This window comes from Amblyomma mixtum, chromosome 2, assembly GCF_055824585.1.
Source record: "Amblyomma mixtum isolate Tamu chromosome 2, ASM5582458v1, whole genome shotgun sequence".
Classification (NCBI taxonomy): domain Eukaryota; kingdom Metazoa; phylum Arthropoda; class Arachnida; order Ixodida; family Ixodidae; genus Amblyomma; species Amblyomma mixtum.
Genome location: NC_143013.1, coordinates 245,299,869 through 245,323,638, shown reverse-complemented (window position 1 = coordinate 245,323,638; position 23,770 = coordinate 245,299,869). Strand labels below are relative to the sequence as shown.

Genomic DNA, 23,770 nt, shown 5'->3' with positions numbered 1-23,770 from the left:
AGTTTCTGCACAACGAAAAATGAATTCCAGCGATGGCTTGCGAGTCCTTTGCCCGTAACCCATATGTGCAGATTTCCTGAATTTGAAAACGATAAGATATTTTTTTCCAGAACATGTTTATAGCACCTCGGGATTCCGGATCGCCCATTTATTAGTAAAAATATTTTTCTCAAAGCCGATTCTTAATCCTCCCTACAGTGTAGGATACTAAGAAAATGCGCTGTCTATAACTTGTGGCAAAGTTTCAAACATATCACGTCGACTTTAAAGTCACATTTGTCTTCAATCACTGCGTTTTTGTCATTCCAATGCGCCAAGAATATTTGTTGTTGTTTTTTTTTTTTTGAAGAATAACAATTTTGCCGATAGAGTCGAATCAGAATAATAGCGTCCAAAGGAGTGACAAATCTTTCTGAGCGCACACAACAGGAACCTTGCACAGCAAAAGTTTAAAGCCTCATGAACCTGCACTGGTGGGCACAGCCTCAACAAAATGTTTTAGAGTTAGTGCCAATAAAAGCGGTGTTGCAAATGTAGGCTGCTTGGTATATAAGGACTAAGTAATTCTTCGGTGCTGTTGGTGAAACGGTTCCTTATTGCGTACATGCGTCCTGGTGGACTCAACGATCTTTAATAGCGTTCTGGAAACACGAATACGTTCGTAGTAGAGTTTGCAGAGCGAGTCTTCTTAAAGATTACTGACCGTAATATCTTATTCCATCACCAATCTGAGAAGCAGCTTTGCTTAAAATGTAAATAGGACCATTTGCGAAAAGACTTTTTATGATCTGGACTCTCTCTCTTACAGAGAGTGCGTTTCTTCCAACGCGTCCAAATTGTTCAACTGGCACACACCATGAAGAAGAGGCTGCTCTCACTAACCTCTAGTTGGCCAATCCTTTCGCCGGCTGTGGGCGCACTAAGCTCACAATCACAAACTTTATAATTTTCTTTGCCGCATCTATTACGTGTATGCTCTCTTATAATCTGCTCCATTCTCTGCAGAGACCATTGGTTATCTATTATATTGCCTGGCAATTAAGATGCACCCTCATTGATATTGCTTTGAATGTCATGAATTCACGCGTGTTACGGACTCACTCAGCTCCTTTTATTTCTTACAGAGGTAAAGTCACAAAGCTTTACAGCAACAGCTGTTTAGCGCCTGTTCCTGTTTCGCGTCTTCGTCGTAGTAGCAATATGTCGGAGACGTTGGAGTTGCCGGTGAGTCCGTTAAGATAGGAGCCACTCAGAGGGTGTTTGCTATGAAAAGAGGAAGGTATGACAATACGTAACCGGGGGGTGGTTACCAGTGGAAATAACCGGAGGATATCACTATAGAAGGAGCGAGTATCACGACAGCGGAAGAATCCCCAACCAGAAGAGAGTCACCGTTTAAGGCGGAGAGCTTAGTGAGAGCGTAAGAAGACGCAAGCGATGGGTTTTTACCGCAGGGATCATCCGGAATGTAGTTACCCTAGAAGGAGGAGAACAGTTACAGTTGAAAAGAAGAGGCAATGCGAAAGCGTAAGAAGGCATACCTAGAGGGTGGTTAGCACGGGAATCGCCTGTAAGGTGGTTTAACCACTTGAAGCAAACACAAGCAGTAAACTCCATCGAGAAGCAACGACTATTTGATGGATGAAATCCACAACCACATAACTGCAGTTCTTGGATGTGCCTTGGATGAGATGAAATGCTGTACGTTTTCGACCTCGTTGTCGACCTGCCGCTGATGACTGCTTCTCTCAATTTCTGGGATGCTCGCTTTTCGCGGTTAAGAAGGGCCTTAGCGGCGTCCACTTTCAACGCAGCGACAAACTATATGGTGCGCAAGCTGCACTGTTAATGTAGTGCATGACTCCAGTCCACTACAGCTCTGAAGGAGCTCTAACACTTCTAGTCAACCGATAAAAGTTGGTGCATTGCCTTGAGCTCGGCATTTTACACGATTATCCTTAGCCACGTAAATATATAAAAGTAATATGTATAATTTATTACTGTGAAGAAAATAGATTGCTAATGTCACCCGATTTTAGTTTTAAACTATAAACTCTGTCACTACCGCTATGGTGCCGTACTTCTGAATGAAAAAAAAAGGTAGGGCATGTTCTGAAATATTGTTTAAAAGCAGCACGAAACAATACAGACCGAGAAATTGACACACACAGTGCCTTAGTCGCAACTAAACTTTTAAAGCGCAGAGAGAAACGGCTGACATATATATGTGGCGCATGCGCTACCAGAATGCGAATACTGCATATGAAAAAAAATCCTAGCGCATGACATATATAATGTCGCGCGTGCGCTACCAGAATGCGAATACTACACATGAAAAAAAAAGCTCCTATCTTCACGAGAGTAGGCTAGAACTTCCCTGCGGTGCACAACTACTATTGGGGTCCTGCTTACGCTCATGACAAATTCTGATTTCTGAGTACTCGCAAGCGTGTAGTCTCTCTCTACGTAAGCAACAATCTTATTAATTCAGACAACCTTCATGATACCGACTGGAGCGAACTTCACACTACACCATCACCAACTGCGCCAAAAGCGTCGGAAGTGCAATCAAACGCCGTTGCCAGGACAGGGAACTGTATCCAGGAAGCTGTCAAGCCCAACTGCGGAGTGCAGCTGTGATTTTACCTTTAAACCAAGCGTAATTTCGTGCTCCAATGAACAGAGACGACAACAGTGTTTTATGTTTTGAAACGCACTCCTGGAAACTCATATTTAAAACAGGAACTAACGCGACGGGCCCAGAGCTGACAACAACTTTTCCCAGCGGACACACAATATCTAGACGAGCCAAGCACCATCCTCATCATGGGCATCAAAGGCGGTTTTCTGCGTTCCAGGATGAAGGTATTTATCAATAATATCGAGTAAGCCCACTTGTAAAAGTGGAAAGACGGGCTAGTTGGTCTTCGTACGTAGAATGCAATTTTTAGGCGCAAAAAGCACAGGACGAAACGAGATACACGCAGGACGAACACTCATCAGTGTCCGTCCTGTATGTGTCTCCTTTCGTTCTGTTTTTTTTTCTTGCGCCTAAAAATTGCCTTCTAGTAAGCACTGTATGCTGTTTGGCGTTATTGTAGCCATGAAAAAATAACAGAAAAACCAGAATGCTGCAATCTTAAAATGCATTATGAATGCTCATGCTTTCACATCTGCAGACAACCACTTTAACCAACTTCATAATGCAGCACCATAACCTCAAGGTAATTCATGATAACCTCATGATAACTAATCTCAGGCTACATTAAAACAGTGGAAGTAATGCATTGCCAGGATAACCATGTGCCGGCATCTTCTCTGGCAGCCAAGTCTCTAAGGCCAAGACGAGTTCACACATTTCCGACCTTAGCCCTGCATTCCAGACGTAACCGCAGAAACAAACAGTGATTGCACAAACTTAAGAAGAAAGAATCGCCCCGTAATTAAAGGCTGCGCATTGTGCTGCGGCACGGTGCACGTACGCAAAAGAAACAGGATTTCCAAGGACAACTTGTTTCTTCCCCTGTTCCCTGTTTCTTGCATTTCCCGTCTTCCTCTGCTCCGTTTCCCACTGTCGTAGTGGGTATATTTTATTTTCCGTCGCCTTTCCCCATTCCTGTTTGCGCATTGCCTACTTAGTATGTAACGCTCTGTACTTATGTAGAAACGATCCCACTTTCATTTGTAGAAACGCAACATGTCAAGATCGTAGCAGCTGCGCCAGTGCTAGTTCACATATTCCTTCCTTTTTGCGCGAATATGAGAGTAAAGCTTAGACTCAACAATCAGCAAAAGCCATAACAAATTTTACTATGAAATATGGTTTGAAGTCACAAAATGCGGGTGGCAGCAGCCATCATTCTATACATTTCCAAGCTACATTGTTCTCGAACTCAGCTGAAATTAAAAAAAAAATGCAAGAAGGATTCTATCCTGACGGCATTAAGGTAAGGTGTTAAGAAAGCATGCACAGGGCTGTTGCCACTGCATTGGAATTCTCCGCGAGCTCCCTCTTTACCTTGCACTTCACTCGGCCCGCATTTTCGGCGAAGCTCTATCCATTATGCATTCAGGCCCAAGACGTTCCTTTCAATGAGAATGCACACAGTCCAGTAGGGGCAATGCCTCGTCGTCTGAAGTGAACTTGAGAGAAGAGCGGCGGAGCCCCAATGAAACTCCGAATACATGAAATATCAGCGCGCCTTACGGCGTATCTTTTAGCCCTTCAGGAAAAAAACTTAGTTATTGTTCTTACAAATTCTTGAGGCTTTTGACATCACGCCCGTTTTCGTGCCTTATGATTTTCTCACAAGATTTCGGGATCCATTCTGTCTTGAGTATTAGCTCTCCTCAGGCAAACAAGAGAAAGTTAATTGTAAGTGCAACCAGTAGGCACGTTCTCAAAAAGATATTTCTAACCTGGTACTGGTCGATGCGTTCATCCTCTCCCCAAGTCCTCTACTAGAGAATAAACGAGCCGTACTATCACTGGATTAACGTTCTCCGAACGGTTTTTCTAATCCTATGCGCTCAGGGAAAAATTCATGCTTTGAAAAATGTGCAAGGGTACTCAACCAATTCCAATTCCAGTGCGTAGACGTTTAGTTAATAAACATTAGTGCACCGTTAAAGGGCTCTTAGAAACCATGCGAAAATTCCCACCACATTAATTTTGCTCAAAAGAAAAGCAGGCTGTGTGAGGAGATAAAAACTCAGCTTGCGCGACTCTATCCACACCGCATACATGCATTTTCTATCGAAACGAGCCCGCAAGAAACGGCAGCCGCAGAAAATATTTTCATCTCAATAAAGCGAGCTGGTGCATAAAGGCAGGAGCCTGCATTCGCTTCTGAATGGCAGACCTAAACAGAAGCTAACAAATTGGGGTGAAAAGAACGTTGGAGACCCGAACGGACGAAACGCTGCTTGATGCATTAGTATTTTTCGCTCGGCTGGGTCATTTTGTGATAGCGAAATAGGCAAACAAATGTCAGAATGAGAATACAAGCGCTTTCTTCAATATGAATGTCATGAGGTCTTTCATATATCTCGTAGATATGCGCACTAGAACTTAGCGTTATCTATCTCCTTCTCCAAAGAGAACCGCCCGAATAAACACTTTTACGTTTTGGACTACCTAATGATGTTGTGCGAAAGGAAGGCTTTGGACGGTAAGAAATTACAGCAGAGGCTAAGTTCCAAACAAGGCCGTAGAACGCGCTGCAGTTTGTAGTCACTAGTTGTAGAGAAGAGAACAAAATAAGCACCTCGCGAGTGTTTATGCAGCCAGGGCGAAAATTCTCATAGAGTGCTGAATAGGCGCGGTGGTAGAGTGTTAGAGACGCCCTTCAGCTCCTGTCCGGAATGAATTTCGCTTCCCGTCTGGGGATTGTTTGGACGGCTATATCAACTCGTGGTGGCGCGTGCTCGCGAAAGTTTGCGGCGGAAATGATGCACCGCGCCGTCACCCATAGCGACAAGTGTTTGCGCCTCTCCCTCGTGTGAGTCTGGGGTTTCAGGCAGCCCCGGCGACTACTCAAGTAAAACCCAACTCTGGCAACGTCTGGCGAAGTTTTAATCCACTTGCTCTTTTGCCCCTTCTGTCTGAAGGTCAGACGGGAATGCCGGCGACTCGCATACGCCGACAACTTTCTCGTTGAATTCGGAAGAGAACCATGAGCCTTCGACAAGGTCACTTCAAATGGTTATCGAAAATAACTTGAAAATATTCAGCCTATACATGGGGAAAAGAAAAAGCTCTCTTCTTAAGCTCGCTTCTTCGCTTTGCCTTTAAGACAAAAAGTAAGACCTTGAAGTAGGGCTAACAACACTGTAGAAGTGATCCCAGCAGTTGAGTGTCCGATGACATTCTTCATAGGCAGGCTTGTATGACCTCTGCGTGCAGCACATATCGCCACGCTATATCAAAAGCAAAAGAAATACGTGCAATTTGCAAAATGCAATAAAAATTGCTCCTGTGAAAAAATGGACCCTACTTCTGGCGTCTCATTTATTAACGATCGAAACAGTTGTTGTAGGAAAGTTACAACGTCACTTTTAAGGCACATTCTCTGCAGATTCTTCCAGGGCGACGGCTCCACCCAGCGGGATATTCGGTTGCGTAGAGAAGGATAATTCCTGCATTTTAGGAATGGATATCGGTGTTACACCTTCAGGTTAACAAATTGCATCATGAACGCACTACTTACCAATCTGAAAGACTGCTAAACTATTCCCACACTACCGGAAGATTTTAGGACACCGTATCACTTTGCGGGAATTAGTGATTTATTCTAAAATATATATAAATTTCGATCGGCAGAAAGGAAGCACAATACAATCGCGCCTAAGAAGTTACTTCTGCGTACTCACCAGTAGTGAACGAACCAGTACGTGTAAATATTAGTAGGGCACATAGGTGAAACGACACGTTCCATTTTTTTTCATCGAGTTCACCGGAAATCACCTTAGAATTTAATCTCGCCAGGCCTTATACTTATTAAAATGCTTCGCATTTGAATATTTCACAGCAATTTAATGTGTGTCAACGCTTACAAAACAATAACGAGCTGTAGGTGCCATCTTACATTTATTGTTTCATTTCATCATCTCGTTATGTCTCCAAATACAATATTAATGTTTTTAATCATTCCACTTTTTAGACCGTAATAAGGTTTTGACTACATACGTGCACTCTTATAGGCCAGTGTGTGGCTGCGGCTTTTGCCAAGCCTTTGCTCATTGCTAGTGCTAGCGCCGGTACAGTCACAAATAATTTCATTAAACTGCTTGTTCCCTCACTCAGTCTTATAGCTGAATCGTAGTGAAGGTGCAATTACACCACCATCAAGCTAGCAAACGAATCTAAATTGCTAATGAGAGAATTTTGCGAAGAACTTGCTTTTCGTGATGATTGTTGCGAAGTGAACATGAAGGTAAGCCGCTTCCCGTAACTTACCACGAGAGACAGGAAGCATGCTGATTTGTAAAAGTAAGGTACATTTATATGGCAAGCCTCTAAATATCATTTTAATACAGGAGCGCCACCATCATATGCTTTGATCCGCCCCATACGCCCAACTCAAGTTAAAAAATCGCAATCTACGCGAAGAACAATCTCCCCTCTCCTTTCCACGCAGTGGCTGTGCAAGAGAGGACTGGCAACTTCCTTGCCGCTGCTGCCCCGGTCATATATTTTGGGCGAATAAACTTAAAAAAAAAAAGAAGACGCCTGTGTTGGAACCGCACGACAGTAAAGAGCCACACATTGCACTAATGATAGCAATATCCTTGATAAATTACAATAAAATGTTTTACTTACCGGTTCGATGTTTCATAGACTGTTTCGGAGACTGCGGCTCGATTCGGATCGCGGTCACGGAATATTTTTCTTTTCTTCCTGCAACCATTGCTCTCTCTCTCCTGATGGACGGTTGTATCACCACGTTACTCAGTTCGGACGAACCATCATCATCAGCCTTATTATGCCCACTCCAGGACAAACACGTCTGCCATATCTCTTCAGTTCACTCTGTCCTATGCAGCCGCGCCTGCCTTATTCCCGCAAACTTCTTGATCTCCTCCACCCACTAAACTTTCTGCCACCCCCTGCTGGGCTTGCTTTTCTTTAGAATCTAGTCTGTTACCGCTAACAGAAATCGGTTATCCAGCTTTCGCATTACATGCCCTCCCCAAGCCCATTTCTTCCTATCGATTTCGACGAGGATGTCACTAACCTTCGTCTGTTTCCTGGCCCACTGTGCCCTCCTCCTGCATCCAAACGATAACTTTCATTTTCCTTTCCATGGCTCACTGTGTTATTATTAAATTAAGTTGAACCCTCTTCTTTAACCTCCACGCTTAGGCACCATAGGTGAGTGCCGGTAAGATACAGCCGTTGTATACTTTTGTATTCAGCAGTACTGTAAACTTCAATTCCTGATGTAAGGGTTCCTTGTAAATGCGCTGTACCCGATTCTTGTTCTTCTATTTATTTCGGACAAAGCGTTGCGAGTTTCAATATCCCCGCGTGTTGGAGAACGTCGCTGCAAAGAACGAAATATTGATGAAGATATGGGCGAAGACACGTGGGCCACCGGATTAATGAGAAAAAACAGGCAGTGTTTCCTATCTTTCGTTTTTGCACTGTTCAAACCCCCAAATTAGTTCAACTGTAATGGGTCCCAAGATTATTTTAAAAGACAAACGCTTATATCTGAGACTAATATATATTTTCGATCTTATTCTCCGCGAAACATGCTTCGCTTGGCCCTCCAATATATTCCATGTTGTCCCTCCTTTTCAAAGGCAAATTTCAGCAGAAACTGATTATTTCCTTTTGCCTTTTATCTACGAAGCTTCCATGACCCTCTCCTAGAATGAACCTTCCTATAAAATGGGCTGCGCCTCTCCTGCAATGCATTTCAGGCTTTCACCTCCTCTCGACAACGATATGTACTGCAATATGTTTGACTTCTTCCATCATACGCGGCAACATGAAGAAAATCGACGAGTAGTTTCTCACACTGCATGCACAATCATTTCAGGTGGCTTCCTCCGTTAAAAGAGCTTTGTCGTGACCGTCCGCTCCCAGCTATGGACATTTACAGCTGATTTCTAACTAACACCGCTACTTGAGCCTTTGCGATAGTCTTCGTGAGCTTAGAGCCCCAGTTGATCTCCTTCTGGGTGACGTGGTGTGGCTCGTTATGGAAACTTGCGTTACCACTCTCCTGAAGACCAAAGCACCCTCTTCCAAACCCCTCTGAATGTGGGACTTCAACAGACACTACAGGAGCCCCACTACATGGCCTAGAAGCAAAAACTTTCAGCTCTTTACTTTTGACAAAGGCTGTGCCCATCATTTGGTTTTTCGTCAATAATTCTTCGAAAGATACACCAGAGTGGCGTACGACCACTTTAGGCCACGGGGAAGGACGGCCTCCTGACGCATCTGGCGATCAACGTGAATGACGCCATATATAGCAAAAAGCGAGGTGATGGATGAAAGTGAAGGCCCTTGGGGAAGACTTAGCGTGGAGGGATTCGGCCTGGGTGTCGACAAGGAAAGGATTAGAAAGTGAAAGACTGCGGCTACGCCCTCACATGTAGAGATCATTGACTCTGCGGCGCAAAATATCCAAAGGAGTGGTCACGCTCCGCGCCACTTCGAAGTTGAATCAGCAGCGCCACGCTTCCTTCCGTCCTTCCGTCTGTACCTCGTTATTCGCAGCTTGGCTCCTACTTCTTCATTCTACGAACTTTGTTTCGTACATGAGTTTATCTTGTCTTAATTGTACCAGTGCGTTCTTCATCTCAACATCCTAGTTGCACTACTCCAGAGAGCTGTTACGCGCATGTTAAAGAAAACCAAGCCGGTCTAAATTAATATGGAGTCCTCCGCTGCGGCGTCCGCCAAACCCCATGTATATCTTCGGGGCATTAAACAATAAATACCTACACCATTCCACTATTCGGGCTCATTGTTCGCGCAGACACGTCGAGAGGTCCACAAAAATTCTCGAAACCAGAATGCTGTTCTGTTGTTTCTGCTGTTGTTTCTGCATCATTGTTGCGTTAAATTCGTTACCTAACCAAGTTAGGCAGGTCGGTGCACCTGTTCCATAAGAAACCTACAGAGATTGATGATTCTACGTCGTTTAGGCAACATTCATTTTTGGCAGCCTTCTGTTTCTTTGCTTGCGTTTGCTTCTTTTATTGAAGTTTTTTTTTTGTGACCTAGCCAATCTTCACTTTGTTCCTCCAAAGACATCCTGGATTGCGCGTAGCATATTGTTCAGAATAATGAACAGCTCTGCGATTCGTTAGCACGCGAAAGAGTAGGACGTGCACCTCTGTGTTCCCCCGTGACTGCGTCGGTGCAGGTCCTATTGAAAGAGCTCCCTTCATTTGTTTTGTTACGGGAGACAGTCTATGTAGTCGGATGTTTTCCGTAAACAGCTCGGGTGTCGCACTGCGTTAAAGGAGTGAATGCGAGGCTGCTCGCCAATGATGTAGCATTGTCTAATTTTATCGCTGTGATGAGATTATCTTGGGTTCACTGCACGGTTAACACTGTCCCCTGCTACCTCTCTTTGATAGCAGATTTATTTGGTTATCTGCGGCACTCTCTTAGTGGGTGTCTGCAGTCACCCCCGCACTTCCTTTATATGCCGGCGACCTAACCAGCTCTGATTTACGCATGCCGAAGTGGCTTGTCGTGAGCTGATGGTTCGTAGCCTCGAGCCCCGTGTCAGCATTTCAACACATCGATAGGCGCGTCTGGTAAAACTATATTAATTAATCATGAATGTGATTGGATTCCATAGAAAAGGACACCAGTTCAGCATCACTGACTGCTTTTTAAGCTATCAGCAATGCATCAAGGAGGCTAGTTGGTTATCCATATTAAAATGGGTGTGCACTTCGAGAATAACACATAGCATTAAAATGACTTATGCTGTTAACTTGGAAAGGAGAACAACCGCGGCACATGTGACACGTATCAAGTCAAAGAGTATACGTTAGCGCAGCAAGAATTGAACTGCAAGCTACTCGGGACGATAAAAAAGATAAGCGTTAGTATCTTTCGAATGACTAAAGGGTAATAAATAAGTATACCCTTCCTTATAAATACCGACAATCTTTTCACAGTATGATCAGGTTGTATGCACAGAGAAACGTAGATTTCCTTCCAGACGTGCAATCTTCAAGCACTGTTGCTAGATTTCAGTAGAGCACACCAATATTTGTTATTCGTTAGAGGCGTTTTCTTTAACTCTGGAGATTGTTTATCAGAACTGGTATAATATCCATAGTATACCATCAATATTTATACATCTGGTGTAGAAACACCAGTTCCTGTGAAGCAGTGAATCATTGGATTAATAAGGAACACAATTTATACACCTTCTACTCACAACAGGCTCAGACGACAGTCAAAAAACGGCATTATCTAGAGTGCCGTCCCACGGAAAGTCGTGAGCCGGAGACCAAGCGAGCTTTGAAGCTCATTCTAGGGCTTCCCACCACTAATCCTATGCCTATTGCAAGCAATGCCCAACGACGAGTGTGTATGTTTACCACCGCGCGACGACGCTTTCTTCAACTAGTCTCCAGAGTGCGCCCTATAAAGACAGCTCGATAAACGCACCGTGGCATTGGCATCTATTCAGGCATGTGGTATCACCGTCCTCACGGATTCCTAGGCGCAAACTGGTTTGGTCGCCGCCGAGTGTCTTGTTGAGTCATATACACAGGAGTTGTATACGAGCTCAGCAAACTACGGCCTGGGCAGACGCGGTTGCATTGTCTGTTACCAGTAGTGCATAGGCTTGGTGCTTACGAGTGTATTTGTACTGTACGTTACCGGTTAATTTTCACGGCGAACTTGGGTAAGCTTCCTTCTCCGAAGTACAAGTCTGGCTTCCCCGGACGACACAGGAAGCAAACCAAAGACAACGGCAGAGAAGGCTCATACCTACAATGGGAGGCTTTTGGAAATCTTTACCCTTCCGAGCCGAGAACGACACAGTAATGGAGTAAGAAAGCGACGTTTATCCACCTCTAGCTACCGGTGCTTCTCGTCGAAATTAGAAACAAAAGCGTCACTTTATACAACAAGCATGGAAACCACAATAAATTCCCGCCTGCCTCTTTTGCTCGAAACAAATGATGACGTGATTCCGCGAGTGAGATACTTGGCTCTCTCCCCTTCGATCGCATGTGCAAAGTTTTTCTTCCTGTGCATGCACCTGCTGAAAGTGTGTTGCATGGTCCATGTAGAAGTAGCACACGCAAAATCAAATGTGCGAGTCGCCTCCGCGACTCTGTGGCACAATTTGTTCATGCATTTAAGAAAAACCATACAAATGCGCATCGAGAAGAGCACAGCAAAAACAACACAACAAGAGAAAGCTTCTGAAGACTTGCTGCTCTTTAGTGCTCGGCTGCTGTTCTAGCTTTTTGCTGGTACGTACTTAACAACACTGGTAACCTCAGGCACATTGCAAACACGTTGTGTGGGAAGCACTGGGCGTTTATTTACACGAGCAGAGTCTGCAAACACACTGCCGTTGCGGCGTCGATCGTGGCTACTGCCAAAGACGGTCTTGAGTTACCTTGTCGGCGCGTGAACCGGCGGCGATGACAGAGAAAGTTTGTTTCCCCAAGTCCAGCGAAGCAGACAAGAGATGAGACATAAGCACATAGGACAATTTGCTAATAATGCGTTTGCGCTTTGTTAACTGTCCAAGGGAGTCGATGGCGCCCCAATTTGTCGCAATGTAGTGTGGTCCAAGAATGCACATAATGTGCGTGTTTTTCTTTCAACACCTGAGTTATTTTATTCCCCGAAGCAGTTGTTTTTCGCTAATCTTCGCAAGTTCTCTTTTAAGCGGAACACATTCCCCGTAAATAAACTGAGATTTGCTGTAGAAGCTAGCAGTAACTTTTGTTTCTTTCGCTTCCTCCAGGTTTGTTAAACGTGTCTGCATTTATAACGACATGCAATAACGGAAATATACTTCTCGACTAGCCGTTTTGAAACCACAACTACAATCTAACGGGCACGATGTCGCAGCCTTTGGCCAATTAGATAAATGCTTATTACGCCGTGTCATGTTAAGTCGAACACGTCTCATAATACCAGCAAATTCACCCTGCGTTCAAGAATACGTCATCCTATCTGGACAGAGACGTAATGAGGACCCCAGTTCGATTTGTCCTTTATTACGAAGCCAAGAGAAGGTAAACAAAAAAGTTGAATTGGATCTGCAAGCGACGAACAAAGCTCTGGCGCGTTCAAGGTCATATCTAAACTGGTATTTCGTTGAGTACCCTCAGAGCTGGTGCATCCAACTATGCCCGCTGTCGCAAACGTCCACGCGCCATGATGTTTACCTCTCTGTTAACGAAGGGCCGCGTTCACTTCGGGCGCATTTATCTACCAGTACAGTAATAACGTGAGTGCTTTCACGGCTCATCCTGCCAATAGTTTCGTGGATCGCGAACAAAAAATTTGCTCTCAAAAACGACTTGAGCAGTGCACTCTGGTGAACTAGGTGAGGCAAGAATACTACCTTTTTGTCTGCTAAAGCGTGTTCGAGATGTTGCCGCGGTAGTCTTCAGCGTTCATTTTTTTTTATGTTACTTGTTTATCTCATCTGGCACCTGGTCTTACCACATTCTTTAGAACTAGAGACGTTACTAGAGCTCAGCGAAATAATCTTGACACCGAGATGCAGCTTCCACGGAGTGCGGGATGATTGTTCATGTTTTTAGACCCATAATTGCAAACGTTCGCTGTCATCTTCAGACCGACTGCGACCGCGAATGGTCTGAATTTTCACCCCGAAGAATGTTGATTTCACGTGCTCCTCACAACGCTGGCGAGCTGCAGTTTGTCTGTGGACACCAGTTCACATCATGAAAAGTTTAATATTTGCTTGAAACTGATTTTCTATCCACACATGCCATTTATTCTAAAACCCTACCTTCTAAAAAATACGGCAAGCTGGGACCCTACCGCTGGCAATAGAAAGAAAGAGTAGAAATTACGAATGGAAGTTTCAGTTGTAATTAACGACCAAGAATTAACTTTGAATGCAATGAGGCGGGAAATGCCTGAAGTGAAACAGAAAAGCTTCTAGAATTCGACGATCTTAAAGGGTTCTAATGTTTGAAACTTTCAAGGTAAGTATGTGAATTCTTTCCGTGCTATGATTTGAAATTATCAGGCAATCCTCGAATAAATACAGGACGGCGTTCTGGCCGGTGGGCACTTCCGGTCGTCCTGTGTGCTTCTCTTCTGCGTCCCGTAATTCGAGCAATTTTATGTTTAAGAAGCAGCCGTCATTTTTCTTCGGCACAGCGTCAGGTAGCAGGGGCCATGATGACGTCATCTACTGCGGCTGCGGCGGTGTCGAAAAAAAGCTTGCGAAGCGTTGTATGGTGGTATCGGGCGACGCGCGACAGGATGTTCCATTTTATTTCTTTAATTACCCCTCCGTGGTGTATTATATAACAGATGGTTTTAGCAAAAACGATTTAAAAACAAACATGCCACGTGTGTTCAGAAACATAGGATGTTAAATTTCCGGTGAACAATGAGGGGCTGGTTATGTGGACGACATGCTGGGGAAGCCCATTCCGATCTTTAGCCGCACGTGGAAAGGACGCTGTAAAAGTAGCAGTTCAAGTACATGGACGAAAAACTTGAAGCGAGAAGCGAGTGCCTGGTGTGGTGAGATATCTACGATGCTGGCATCATGTAAGCTGCACGATGTAGTGTCGAGCAGTAGAGCTTAGGGTGCAGTAATAAGGTTCTATGTGAGGACGGACAATAAGATGCAATACTGTGGATTTAGCTTTCAGAGCTGCAACATTGACGTCAAATATATCATTTGAAGAATATATGATCTTTACAGCGTCATTTTGGCTGCTTGTAGACCATTAATGAGGATAGCACGGTGTCAGTTTCATATGGTGGACGCATATTGTAGTTTAGGTCGGACGATGGACTTATAATCGAGCAATTCCACGTAATGTGGGCAGAGGCGAAGGTGACTTTTCATTAATCACAGCATTTTATTGGCTACAGATATCACGTTAGCTCCATGCACATTCCATGCTAGGCCATTAGATACCGTGAAGCCTAAGTATTTGAAAATGATACGGATTCTACTCACTTCCTAGCGTTTTTTAACTGAAAGGCATGACTTCTGTGGCGACGAGTAATGAATATGAGACTGCATTTGCTTGGCCTAAGGGTCATGAGCCAATTTTCATACCATTGTTCCCGGTGATTACGGCACTGTTGAAGGCCTTCTTTATAAGCATCATTAGTTCCTCGGCGGTAGATTACGCAGTCGTTCCAATTGGCTATAAGAAGTCGGTCTATATCATAAACCTCAGCACCAAAGACGTGATTCCTGAGCTTCTCCGCACTTCTTAAACGCAATGAGAAGTCTGAAGAGCGTGTCAGACTTAATCAGCGGTCTTCTAACCGTTTCCAAATCATTCCCACAGTGATTTCATAAATAAAAACCTTCACATGATTTACCTAGAAGCTTCATACATTCAATAATTAAACAATGTCGAATTATAAAAAGAAATGCCGGGTAGATTGCCAAATGTTGCAGTTGCACTGCTCCGACACAACGCACTCCCACTAAGTTTTTGGTATCTTTCAAAACACAACAGACAAAATAGCGTTCTCTAGGGTTTTCAGGGAAACAGCATGAATTTCGGCAGAGCCGTGCAGCGCATTGTAAGCAAGACACCCCCGTCCACATTCTGGCCAATGCGAATGCTATCCAGAAGAGCTTGTGTGTTAATAGTCACATGGGTGACGATGTGGTCGCCATCTGTAAGGACCCATCTCTGGTCACGTGATTCAGCTGCGCCAATGAGTGGACACGTTCGCACACGGTGTGCGGTGCCGCTATCGTTTCTACTTTTTCGTCCAGCAGATTAGAGAAAATCCTCGCATATCTGTTTGTGCGTAGTGCTGTAAACGCCAATTGGGATCGAGCATGGGCCGCTTGTTGAAGGGCAAAATTTATACTATTCGGCAATCTGGCTCGTCATTAGGCTTACAGATGCTGCGTTAATGTGAGCTAGAATGAGCGGCTTTCCCTCATGGATTCACTACTTTTAAGAGCAGTAGTTTTGTCCGTTCTTCAACACGCTTCAGTCAACAATGAAATGAAGATATGTAAGTCAGTTTAATTTCTTTCGAAAAATAAATGGCGATAAAACTTATATTTCAGTTTCTAATGGTCTGCAAAAATGTTCTGCGGTGTTAATCGCAGGTTTCGATCTGCTGCAGGTCTAATACAAGAGAGTGTGCAGTGAAAAATGAAAGCAGTTTTCGTGGGCTGTTCCTGTAATTCCTTCAGTGCATTCTCGTTTTTTTTCTAAGCACAGAGAGCTCAATAAAGGCACGGCCTTTTTTCTTACCAACAAAATAAAGCAATTTTTCAGCCGCCTAAATTGATTGCTTCATGGAAAAGATACAACATATTTTTTTTTTTCAGTGGAAGCTTTAGGTGTCTTGAAAACATAAGGTAACAAGCGCATTATATGTCTTCTCTAGTTTTAGCTTTCCTCCTTGCAAATTCATCAGTTTATTCTTTTCCCGTGGCTCCTTTTCCTTCCACTATTTGGAAATTCTTTATTTACTATCTACCCTTCCCCACAGGATCATCCTTCTACTTGCGAAATTGGATCTGTAGCCGGAAAAAAAATTATGACATCGTAATGACGAACTTTTTATTTTCCACTCAGTCTATTGTTCGGGAAACGAAGATGATAGAAGTTTCTTGTACTTATCATGTCCAATAGAAGCTGTTAATCCATTGGAGTACGACGAAGAAGAATTCCTTTGTGAAACCTACCAGAACCGAACTAATAACATTGATCCTTCTCCTCTGCTGGTAGCGCGAACTGAGACAATCTTCAATAACCTTATTTAGAACAGATTCCTGACATATGTCTATTCCTCTGTGTCATTTTTTTTTTTTTTTGCAAAGCAGATGGATAGATAACGAATGAGGTTTTCTGAGACTTAGGGCACACGATTCAATACGTTTTGTGAGTTTCCCTCACATTCAACAACTTCGCAAATGACATCAGCCTGCCGACATTGTTAGGTCAAATTGAAATTCTTTGGTGTAGCTAAACGTGCTAGAATTTCCAGCAACGTTATCAAGGTATTCCTTTAGATATAGACTTCAGTCCTTCCGTCGTGGGTGTATAGGACAATTAATTCAATTTATTTTTTGCGCAGAAAGCTCAAATGTTCTTGCACAGAACACTAGCAATCGATAAAAGTTAAAACGTATTTTTTATTTACTTTGTAACCTAGGTTTATATCGCGGAGCTTAGGTCCACGGTAGCAGCAGTGAAACCCAGTCTGTCGTCGGTCAGGTTGAGCAGGGTCTTGCTCTGTGCGTTGGCCGTGCGGCTAAGAGAATGCGCCTCTTTTTCACAGATTTTGCGTTTTTATTTGAAATGAGCAGGCATATTTTCTCTTTAACAGCTTTAAATTATTGTGCGCTGAAGTGTTGCAAGAAGTTGAAGATTATTGGTGTTAGCTTATTGTCCAGTCGATTGCTTTATTTGGTTTCAGGAAGGCAGGTGATCTCTGCATATTAAGGGCCCGAAAGAAAAGGTCAGAAAGCTCGCTTACAACTACGTAGAAGACGTGGCACGGCAACTAACTCACTTTTTTAACGTCATATCAAGATAACACCTGAGTAACAGAAGTTAAAGCTTAAGATAGACAGCAGCTGTTATCAGTTATAGAATCGACGGCGCGCCAGTCTTCATGGTCCTCAGTGGACCTTGAATGCATTAAAGAATTTCGAGCACGGTTCTTTATTTACAATAAAATTTCCGATAATGCGCGCTGCTTAAAAGAACGGTACCAGCAAAAGTCTTTTTATTGGATAGCAAGCAATAGGTTATTTTACACAGCCTAGCAGTAGTCTTGAACACTGCTTGTTTCAAAGCGTTCAAGTAGAAAAAAAAAATTAAATTTTATATTTAATTCTGTCTTCTGTGAATTACATCAGAGTAAGGCTTTAGAGCAAACTCTCTAGCCGCGTACTAATTCCTGTTATAGATTATTTATAGGTTCAAAAATGTCCTCTTCTAGTAGTCGCTCCATACAGCCGAAAACAATTCAAGTGGCCTTGAGAAAACTTTTCATGTTCACGGGTAGAGTGCTTCACGTCAATATTTCTTTTGTTTTGACCCAGCGTGAAACCACTAATATGGCTTGCTAAATACACGTCCTACTTTTGACAGGTCCCAGTGAACTGTTTATGTCTTCGTAAAGAAATTTTAAGACGTAAACTCTTTTTGTTTCTTCTTCACCAGCTGGGCACAGAATATCTACCGCGGCAGTCAGTGCCAATTATTCTCGTTATTTACAATTTCGGGGCAAATGTGATCATTTAGAATTTTTGCAAAACATGCTTTTTGGCTGTTTGTGCATTGCATTACGGAAAATAACACGAGCAAAAAGAAGGCGCACACTGTAAACTGGGAGGAAGACTGGAGAGAGGCTGGACTGCTGTAATTTTACAAATCGGGGCTTAAATGTATAAAGGGCACTCAGTTACAAGACCACCGTACAATCACCATCCTCTCTATATTTTTTTATATTTGTTCTACGACGTATGATTGAGTGGGATGGTCATTGTGCTATAGTCATGTTTTGAGAGAGAGAGAGAGAGGGGGGGGATAGAGAGAGCGGGAAAGGCAGGGATGTTAACCAGAAAGGTTTCCGGTTGGCTACCCTGTACTGGGGAAGGGAATGAGGGGATTAAAATGGGAAGACACAAGGAACGAGAAACACAGTCACAATCTATCAATCAAGGCAGTCTCTCGGAAAAAACAAAACAGTGCCTTGTGAGCCTAGATGACAGCCTACTGTTGTGGCCACGGACCGAGGATCTTGGCCTCTGTGAAAGAGCGAGGATCAAAGCGGTCCAGAGCACAACGCAGCTTGGTCTGCATATGTATGAGCCCTGATCTGATAAATAAACAGCTGGTAGCCCAGCCTCGATCCGGTCCTCCCAGTTTCCCGTTTGTGTCTTCTTTTGGCTATTGTAATTTTCCTTAAATAGAAATTGAATCCGTCGATAACCTCTAATCTTCAGTTTCACCGAAACATATCAGGTCACAGTGCCAGTAACGGTTGCTGTAAAATGCTGCAGACCAATACACTAGAACTGGCGACCAAGGACGCACTACTCATGATTATTTCTGTTCTGGGCTAAGGGTCTACTATACGGGGTGTGTCACCTAAGACTTTCCATGATTTATAAAAATAGGTTTGTTGACTTACAACAGCGCTTTTTTCGGCGTAGCGTTGTCAGTGGCTTAATACATCACAATACAGCTAAGACCTGCTAACTAGAAGGCTGGTTAACTGGTATTGAATAGTTACATTTTTAATTATTGCTATTGGCGCCTTGACCATTGAGAGGCGCGTAGCCCAGCGTAATTAATATTCATATCAGTTTTTAGAACTTCGAAAATGTAGTTACGCGCGGTGCTGTGGCCCAACAAATTCTGGCTATTTCGACGAGTTGCGTGCACTGGAGAGGATTCTCTGCCCGCAAGCTTCTCTAAAGCGCATGTTTTTGTCATGATGTTGCCAGAATTTGTTGGGCCACAGCGCCGAGTGTAACCGTGTTGTTGAAATTATAAAAACTGATATAGATATTACATACGTTGGGCTACATGCCTATCAATAAATAAAGAGCCTAACAGTAATAGTTAGAAAGGTAACTGTTGAATATTAATTAACCAACCTGCTAGTTAGCACGCCTTAGCTGTATTGGGACGTACTTCACTGCTGACAGCGCCGTGCCGAAAAAAACGCTCTTCTAACTCAAAAACCCTATTTCTAAAAAGTTTGTATGTTCTTAGGTGAGACACCCTAAGCCCTCCTAAACTACCCTAAGCCAGGGAACACAAAAAGCTCAGTTTAGCCCACTTTTCTCTTCCGACATGCGTTTGATAGTTGCGCCTCGTCTGCAGCAAATTTTTACTGCGTTTCCGTAGTGAATTCTTAGCGCACAGCACGGCATTCCTTACGACTCGGTAAGGTGAGGATATTATATGGGATTTTTCTGCAACTCACATGTTTGCTTTTGTTTGTGTTTGCAGTCTATACATTTTCGCCCCCCGTGAACCAACGTTTCATGCTGTGAAGGACGTATGTTTACTCTTGATGACGCATAATTACGCTTGATGACGTAACATTCACCCTAACCTCAGGTTCTGATCATTTCTCTTCTACCAGCCCTGGCTAGTGCGGCAGTTGCATTGCCAATGTAAAGCGAAAATCCAATTAAGTCTTATTCTCAATGCAGATCAGCGTATGCGCTGTACGAAAGAGGCGCTAAACAGCTCTGTGAGCCGGGATTTCCGTGATGTGAGCAGCAAGATAGAAAGGTAAAAAGCTAATAAAAAAGCAATGAAGAGGAAGGAAGACTTTCAAGTAAAAAAAAAGAAAAGGGCTGTGGAAAGCTAGTTTTTCTGCTCGCCAGTGTCGAAAATACGAATATTCACGAAAAAGGTCTCACCGAGACTCGAACTCGGATCGCTGGATTCAAAGTCCAGAGTGCTGACCATTACACCATGAGACCGACTCATTCCGACGCCGGGAATCGAACCCGGGCCTCCTGGGTTAAAGCCAGGTATCCTAGCCACTAGACCACGCCGGAGACAGTCTCCGCCGCAGCTGGGGAACGTTTTCCCAAGACGCGGAAGCACGCACGGCCGCGTCGAAACGACGGAGCGACGGCGTAGCAGCCACAGCTGTTGAGCGATGAACACGTGCGTGTCTGTTTACTGCATGCCAAAAGGCTGCCCGGACTGAATATTGCGGCTTCAGTCTTTCCATATGGCTATAGGCGGCAGTCGCCAGAATTCGCTCCGCATGAGACAATAGAAAATGCCGAATATATGCTAGAAATCTATAACAGGCACAGAAATAGTTTCCATGGTCCTTTGCCATCAGATAGCAAATTAGCATATAAAGCCACGCATAGGAACAAAATTGACCCACAGACTGGGCATCTAGCGCCACTGCTGGGGAACCTAACCAGCCTACTCTAAGAGCCCAATTTTTCAGTATTTCACACGTAAGTGCAAACAGAGTATATAAACCAACTACAAGAATTCATTCGGGATCGTTATCGGAAAGTTCTCAAACCTTCGTGATAAAAATGAACAAGAGTGTAATAGTACATGAAAATATTGTTAGTGATATTAGGTTCTACGGTTCACACTATATTCAGCATCCAATGCATTGTTATGTATAAAAAGACATCGGTTTAATCGAAACCCCGGCAATAAAAGACTCATGGGAAGCACGCTAATATACACGAGAACTGATGCGTTGCTGTATTTCTGGTGAGGTCATGTTGTAGGTGTAGGTGACTGTATGATGCTCAGCCACGGACTATAATATTCAAGGACTTCGCGCCGGCCGACTATGTTCACTGCCTTGTACCGTCTTTGTCAAACGTAACCATTTTGCACGTTTTTTTTTCAGTTGTATATTCATTCATTCATTCATCATCATTTTATTCCAACATCAACATTACAGATGCTGAGGACCGTGAACAAAAAGCCTCTAACTGGGCTTGACGGGGTTCACGGCCCCTAAAAATCACGGCATTGGCCAGCCTTCCAGCTCTAAATCTCTGCATTGTCAGAAGAACCCCTGTTCTCGCCATCAAAGAACTTTTTGATCTTTAGGGAAGCCGTGAGGGCACTGTTATACGTATGAGAAGCAAACCATGCAGCCTGGTTACTTTTGACAAAGAGTTTGCATGTCGAAAAGTACAGTGCGCCAGCTCCTGTGTTCGAATGCGTCTGTGCTCACGTTCTCATACAGCAATTTCTTTTGGTATCCTTGAATATGTATCTGTCCCAGCTCAACAATTACAGTAAAAATGACAAGCATTGGTGCCAATATCCAAATCCCTGCAACTTCTGTGCATACGAAGCACACCAGACCGACAATGTTCCGGCAGTCTGGAACTATTAGCCAATCAATCCCCTAGTTTACTTTGTGACATTCATCAGTGTTATCCAGGCCACAAAAGCACGGTTTATTCTCAACTGTTCCCAAGGGGTAAAGCCAAAATCAATAGCAAGTAAAAAAAAAAGAGCAGCGATATTCGTCCTAGAAAAAGCTGCTTAGCATGAGAGGCAAGAAAGTTTTGTCAAAGTTCTGACAGTTTCCTCAAGGTTCTTAATATAAGCGAAGATATTTTCTTTAATTCTTCTTGAACACTGCCAAAGTAAGCATGCCTTATCGTCTACTTATGTTGTTGGTGACTCGATGCGTGCATCTTCATTGCAGAACAGTACAAAAAACGTTTCAAAGGCTCAAAATAGCCGTACCTTATGAGGTAGTTGACAAGATGGAACCACCTCCTAAGAACTAGGATACGAATCAAAATTCAACAAGTCCTAAGAAGCATGGACAACAATTTCAACAAAGGCAGAAGAGAAGCAAGAAATACCTATCCTATCGACAGCCTCAATAACGGAGAAGAACACATATTTAGGATAATACAAACCAACACTGTAACTAGTCCAGTCACTTTGATCTAATGACACCACCCCACACACGATCCGGCCTGATCATTATGCGGGGAACCGGACACAATGTTTGACGCGACAAAGCTATGCGTAAAAAGCTTCAAATGAAAAGAAAATTCCCACACAACCTAGGAGCGTTGGTAGTCCACCCTGCGCAGCGAGGACCCCGCTGGCCAGAAGATGGCGAAAAAGGTACCAGCAGCGTTCCAGCCCTTGGGCTCACAGAATGAGACCATCCAACTTTTACGCTCTCAACAGTGGTTTTTCCTCCTCCTCCTTCATTGCAAACTTTTATTTGGGATGCCGATGGCAGTCTCCGCTAACGACTCATGATTTTCCATCGTCCCTCAGGACGTCTTGGAAAAGGCTAGCACAAGACGAGCTTAGAGAGAAAATCGTGTTCCGGTGGTGGAAACCTTCTAGCGCCGATAAGCCTAGTTAATCACAGGATTGTAGAAATACAATTGCTATAAAAAGTAATAAGCCATTTTCCTTCGTAGTATTTACTTCCGCTTATAAGTAGAAGATTTTTTCCCAAGAATTCTCTGCCATGAAATTTAACTCTAAGGGAAAATGTTACGAATTATGTGCGCGCCCCACGGCAGACGCGTCGAATGTCTTGTATCCTCTTCCAGCTATGACTAGAGATGTAGGAATCTGAAAAATAACCCTGAAAATTAGGAGAAAACGCTTTCTAATTTTTTTTATTGCCCACAAGATGAAAGAAAGGAACGTAGTTTGCGGCAGTAGACTACGCACGGCACCATTTTGTATCAAGAAGCAGTTTAGCAGTCTGTTGAGCATCTGCAGCCGACTACATGTTGGAAAGACTATTGTACCAACTTCTTTACTATACTTCGGTAGCAACCAACCTCTCCGAACTCTCCGGTTGTCTGATCTGCGATTGACATGGTCGTCTGGGCCATGTGAGAAACACTATTTGCCATTTTGTGACGTTTACATGGAGCTAAGCAACAGGATTGCTGGAGAATGTCCAGAAAAACTTTTATATGCACCCTGTACCCTCAGCAGCGTTGGACAGGGTGCACAAGGAGCCATTTACTTACCCAGACGCAACTACGATTAGCACTGATGTAATACTTTGTGGAGTTTGTATTTTATGCAATATCTCACCATCTTTAAATGAAACAGCTTTGCACAGTCAATGTTTTGGTGCACATGTCAAACTTGTACTTAATTCTGAGTTGCAGAATAAGACTACCTAGTGAAACTCCGAAGAAACTGCGTTTTCTCGTTTTTACCAATATATTGCTCGTGTATAAAATTAAACAAGAAAGGAAAAGGTCTTTTTTTTTCAAGCTTTCAGAATTTCTTGAGAATGTACCGCTCTGGCTGAGACACTTGTACAGTAAGCTATCTAACCCAAAAATTATCGCATCGGCAGATACCTGCTACTCCGTGCCTCGAAAGCTCCACTGCGAGCTGGAAAGCGAGGCTTCAGAAACCAGACTCGGTCTAATTCTCTCCGCTACTTAAAGGCGATGCACCCCTGGGAAGTTTATGAAGTGCACCGAGCATGATCAGTTTCACCGGGCTATCAAAACCTTTTTCTTAGTTCGAGGTAATTTCTTCCCTGGTTCATAAATCCAGTGCTCAAAGTCAGAGGGGTCTCGAG

General features: G+C 43.6%; 1 non-coding gene across 1 annotated transcript; it reads right to left on the bottom strand.

Moving 5' to 3' along the window:
* Positions 1–20,093: 20,093 nt before the first annotated feature.
* Positions 20,094–20,165, bottom strand: TRNAQ-UUG (transfer RNA glutamine (anticodon UUG)). The gene has a single exon. It is a non-coding gene; the product is annotated as a tRNA-Gln (tRNA).
* Between the last annotated feature and the right edge of the window lie 3,605 nt (positions 20,166–23,770).